Below are 6,000 nucleotides of genomic sequence, written 5' to 3' on the forward strand. Positions count from 1 at the left end.
AATTTTACTTAATGGTCAGCGAACAAGATGTTGAAAAAAACATAAATGACAGGACAAGATGGTGTAAGAGACATAGATGTGATGATTTCCACTATACATTTCATAATGTCCGTGATAACAGTCTTATGGAGAAAATTGAGAATACTTAAATTGCCTTTACACAATTTACTGGCAAACGTTTTTGATGGCAGCCATTAGTATTTGTCTCCATGTTCACATAATCTGTGTTCCTCATCTTCCCTTTTCTGTGTTCCAAAACTTGTCATCTGGGACATTTCTACTCCTTATCCCCTGGGCTCAGATGACTAGTTTTCTGTTGTTTCCACGTCATGTGCTCTGCCATATTCATTGTATGCATTAAGTTTTAAGCATGAGTTGGGGATATTTAATAACTCAACTTCCTTTGCTAAAAAAGAATCACACCTTAAAATACTTTAATTTTCACCCAATTTTACCAAATTGTTTTATATTTTGAGTCTCAGTAAGTTTCTGTCAGAAAGAAGGATATTGTCAGTGATGTTTATCATGATTTTTGTCATCCTAAGCATTCTATCTTTGTAAGTCTTCAGCTATGTATTCGCCAGTGGCAGTGAGTGATGATTCCCCACGAAGAGAAATGTTTTGACATGGACAGAGTATACTGAAAAAAATGAACAATTGCTGAGAGGTTCAAAATATCATAGCTCTGCATTATAATATGAGACAAAATGCCAGATAGTATGCTAAAGAATTATTCAGTTTCTCACACTTCACTGTCTAGACCAAATCTCAGTACAAAGATTTAACTCTGTTAGGATATTTTAACTATTGGAATAGAACTATAAAAATTAAGCTTTCAGGATTTTGACTAATTCAGTAGTTGAGATTAGTGTCTCCCATTTTTAAACTCTATCCACCCCCACCCCACTCAAACACACACACACACACACACACACACACATACACACACACACACAAGTTACCAGCTAAGATTCTGAGATCTCTAGTGGTGGTTTGTTCCCCATTTAATTCATGTATCTAGCAGTTACCTCCACCAACAGGACCTAACATGACAAAATTAACATCTGCTAACATTTGTCAATTAAGTGCTATTAGGCAAATGAACAAAGGAATGGGAATTTTATTATATAAATGGAGGCAGGGCTATTTAGCAGAACAAATGACCTGGCCCCTGCCCTCCTATAATTCAGAATGCAAATGCTTGATTGGGATTCTCTGTGTCTTGTTTCCACAACAACATTTCAATTATATTCTATCACTTTGTTCTATTAATAATTGTACTTATTTTACTCTAAAATGGAGTGGAAAACATTCTAGTATGGCAAGACACAGTCTGAAGGCAGAGGAGAATCAGCCCCTGAGCATTACAGTGGCCCCCTGGAGTACCTCACTACTGTCACTCAGATACTAAGGGAGGTGAACCACACTCACCCAAGGGTCAACTCCATGTGGAAAGAGCCACATGAAAAAATGTATTTGGGGACATAATTTTTCCATTTTTTGCTTTCACTTTCTTTATTTTTAGCTTTCAAATCTTTTGTAAAGTAATATAAGCATGGAGTTAAAAGACCAACAGTACAAAAAAATGTCTAATAAAAAATAAGCAGTATTTTCCCTATCTCTCCTTCCTAAACTCACTCTTCATATCACCACTTTAAGTTTTGTTTTGTTTTTTATTTGTTTCTTCTAGTATTGAACTTCATGTTTCTAAATAATGTGCTTCTCTACCATCTTCTGATTTATGTTTTAGATTTTATCAGGTTTCGGGGAAAGACTGCATGGGTGACTCTAGGCTAGTGATTTAACATTCCTATGTATCCATTCATCATCTATGAAAGGAATCATACCAATACCATATATTTGGTGAGATTTTATTAAATGAAATAACACATAAATAGTGCTTGGAACATGTCTGACATTAGTAAGCACTCAAAACATGTTTTTGTTAATGCTGTCATTAATCACAAATTCATTATTTTTTCCAGTCGATTCACTTGATAACAGCCAAGGATGTATTGTTCTAACACCACTCCTAGGACATGCTATCTGTTGAGCAATACAGACAACTGCTTAGGGCCTATGGGATTTTCAAGTGTTTATGGTTGAAACCTGAAAAAAATGTGTTTCAAATTATGAAAAGAAAAATGCAAAAATAAAATTCATAACTGCTCAGTTGATTGGAAAATATAATACTTATTAGTCAACTGTAAATTCATTCATACTTATCTGTAAGTATGATGTGGATTAGGCCTTCCAAAAGCCACATCACATTCCTCCAACAGAGTCATGATTCTTTTTATAATTGAAGACGTGTTCACATTATTATTATTATTCACGTGATAAGACGTGTTCACATTATTATCACTGATAGTAATTGTGCATGATAAAAATTTTTACAAAGCATTTTCTTCTTTTCTATAGTGAGTACTGCCAACTTTTTCACTTGCTTAGTTTTCTCTGTGTCTATTCTTTCCAAATCTTCCCCTTCATAACATTTCTCACAAGCAACCACTCTTGCAGAGATGTCCCTCCCCAAGGTCTCCCCTACCCCACTTGTGACCTATCACCCCTAGAGCTGCTGCCCAGCTGCTGTCCCTGGATGTTCATCCCTCATGAACCTGGTTGATGGATCGAGGCTGCACCATATCTTTCTCTCCCTTGTTAGAGACCCACATTTCTCTAAATGCACATCTTTAAGTAATTTCCTAAGAAACAGTACACAGGAGGTGAATTTAACAAAAGTGTAAATATTAAAATGTCATAACTTCACATTTCCAAAAAGTTTAGCTACATATGTTTCTAAGATTAAAATAATTTACCTTCAAAATTGGGGAGCTATTTCTTCATTGTGTTCAACATATAGAAATTTTGATGTAAAGTTGACTGCCAGTCTATCATTTCCTTGTAGATGACCTATTTAAGTTTTTGTTGAAAGAAGGTTTTAGAATTATAACTTCATCTCTGGTGTTCTGAAATTCTATGTTTTCATCTGAATCAATTATAAATACTTTCTTTCACAGAGAAAGAAACCCAAGCCCAGAGGACCTTGAACAATAAAGGAAATTATATGCTCGAATAACAGAGATGTGGATTCCTTCCTGTGTCTCCACTCAGCCTTCCAGTGTCAAATCCTTGGCCACCAGCAGTTCCCTGCTTCCTTGCTTGATCTAGCATTCCTCATTAAAACTTGTTTGTCCCAGCATTATCAGAAAAACTACACAAAGTCACTAACTGAATTTGTATGAGTAGCCTGCCCACTTTAGAACCAATCTTTGTAACCAGGGGGTGAAATATACTATGTGGTCTAGCCCTAGGGCTAGGGGTGGAGTTTGCTTCCTAAAAGCCACAAGGACCCCAGTCAGAAATAAGGGACTGTCGGGAAGAAGAGAGGAAAACCTGGAGCTACGGAGGCAATTGGCCAATATCCATGATAGGGTGGCCATCCTTCCTTCCTTCCTTCCCTCCTTCCTTCCTTCCTTCTTTCCTTCTTTCTCCCTTAATTGTAGAAACTAATTTTTTTAATTTCTTAGAAAATTTCTTCTGCTCCTTTTTTTTCTCTTGTTACTGCTTGCAACTCTTAGCAACTATTTCTCAATGATCTTTCATCCTCACTTCTAATAATGTATCTTCTAGTCCTTTTATAACTAAAACAAAAATGTGTCAAGAGTGCTTTGGCCTTCTCCCTGCTTCTTCATTCTTTATACCCATCTCTAAAACCTAGCCAGGTAAGATTGATCAATGGATAGGAACTAAATTACTTTTAGTCATAAGGGAGGACTTTGGAGTTGTTTCATGCAAATTGCAAAAGTACAAATGAATTTGTCCCAAGCACACAAATTGCCCCATCTTAGTAAAGATGTTAGCTGTTGTGATTCCAGGAAACATTTAGCACTCTGGGTCTTAGATTAGATCTTGCTGACTACTGAGTAATTGGTTCACATCTTGCTGTTGTTAATTAGTAGCTCAGAGGGTTCATGGTGGGGTTATGCTCCCATTTTGGCTTCTCCACATACTAGAACTATTTCCTCTTTCTGTAATCATGTGGAAGTTAAGTTTGAAGTGGTGGGAATTCTGATACTATTCGTTTTGTCCATAGCATTATCTAGATGGTAATCAGTAAAAATGTTGGTTTCCACATACTCACTCTCCAAGGGGCAGAGAGGAAGGGTGATCAGAACTGCAGATTGGAGGGTTTCTGAGAGCGAATGGTTGCATTTCCCTCTTTAAGAGTGTGAATCTAAACTTCATAAACTGATGCTTTTCTATTTTTAGACATGTCCCCAAATATAAACTTGATGAAGGGAGTCTGCTCTTAACTTTTACATAGGATATGCAGGTGTGAAAGTAACAGGATAAAATTACTCTCTATGAAGAGATTGCTAGATTTTTTTCTTCCTTTCCAGTACTCTTCTTTATCTTCTTCAAACATGAATCCTGTAAAAATACTTTACTCACTCTCTGGACAAAAAATGAATTAAAAAAAAACCATGGATATAGCTAAAACCTAAAGTCGGTGGATGATTTGTGCTCTGAAAAATGTAAAAGAAACTTAGTAAAGTATTCTGAATGTTAGAATGACTCCTTATGTTCTCAGAGGGCTAGCTAATTTAATTTATGGTATATTATTAGAAGTCTCTAAAATCCCATAAAAATTGTATTTGCAAAGACTACTGATTGCAGGCACATCTGATAAATGTGTTGGTCCATGCTCTAATCTTATCCAGCTTACCGGTTCCTTCGGAGGCATTGGTGTGGTAGCGAGGACTGCAGAACCCAGTGGGGAGCCTAGCAGACTCCAGCAAAGGACACATTTCCCAGACTACATAATGAGAAAGCTCCAGGCTTGGCATCACAAAGATGGCATTCATGTCTCAGCCAGTGGGAAATTGAGCAAGTCAATTAGCTTTCCTCATGGGGTGATATAAATTTTTTGGTCATGAACTAGATGCTATCTGTATTAGAAATTATATGCATATGAAATCCAAACCCCTCAAGATGAGCAGAGAAGACATTAACAATAAATATTACACAATCAAAGGATCATTTGAGGCTGAATAAGTTCATGGAGAAAGGTGATCTATGGTACTAAAATAGAGTCCACCGTGAAGACAGGGACACGTGGAGTTATGGGAATGGCAAGAGGTTGTCCCTTAGGGCTCATGGGAAATTCTTGAGCCTGACTCTGGTTGGAAGGCATAGCAGCTGGAGCTGATGGCCTTAACATCTGACTGTAATGCTTCATATTATGGGTGTATGTGATTCAATGGATAAAAGCCTCAAGCCACTCAAGTCTGATCTTTTTTTGAGGTTGACTACGAAGTCTGTGTTCTTCAGGAGTTTTTGCTGTCTCACAGACTTCTCACAGACCATCTTTACTTGCTCTGAGCAGCACGTCTGATGCAATCTGCAGCCCCTGGGACCCCTTTTTCTCTCCCCCACAAAGTCTTACATCTTATTCCCACTCTTTGTGTCCCCCATCTTTAACTATTTGAGTAAAGTGAGGAAGAAGGACCAACAAACTTGCCTACAGAATCACTCTTTTTCCTTCTAATTCTGCTTCCTAACTGGCCTTTGAGTAAAACAATCTTTTTTGGAGGTGAGTTAAGGCTATAATTAGTGTTTTGAAATCCTATTCAAAACCAGAATAATAAGGTTCTAAATTTCCAGCTCTGCCTCTGAACTAAATCCTTGAAATGTTTTTGAGTGGTTCTTAATTTCTTTGTTCTCCACTCGTCAGCATTAATTCATTCTCTTTGTCTAAATTACTCTTATTACTACAACATGCTTTCAGAATTAAGAGTGTCTCAGAAGATGTGACTGTGCAGTTTCTAAGCAGGGAGAAGTTTAGCTGACCTCACCTTTTATTTAGCTCAGAGCATCCTCCAGTGAAAAAATAAATCTGCTGTTCATTAATGTTAAAAAAAAAAATGACAGCCAATGGCTTCATGTAGTGAGTCACAATTCTGTGCTCTGGTTTTCTCCAGCCTTCAAAGGAAGTGG

This window comes from Leopardus geoffroyi, chromosome A3, assembly GCF_018350155.1.
Source record: "Leopardus geoffroyi isolate Oge1 chromosome A3, O.geoffroyi_Oge1_pat1.0, whole genome shotgun sequence".
Lineage (NCBI taxonomy): Eukaryota > Metazoa > Chordata > Mammalia > Carnivora > Felidae > Leopardus > Leopardus geoffroyi.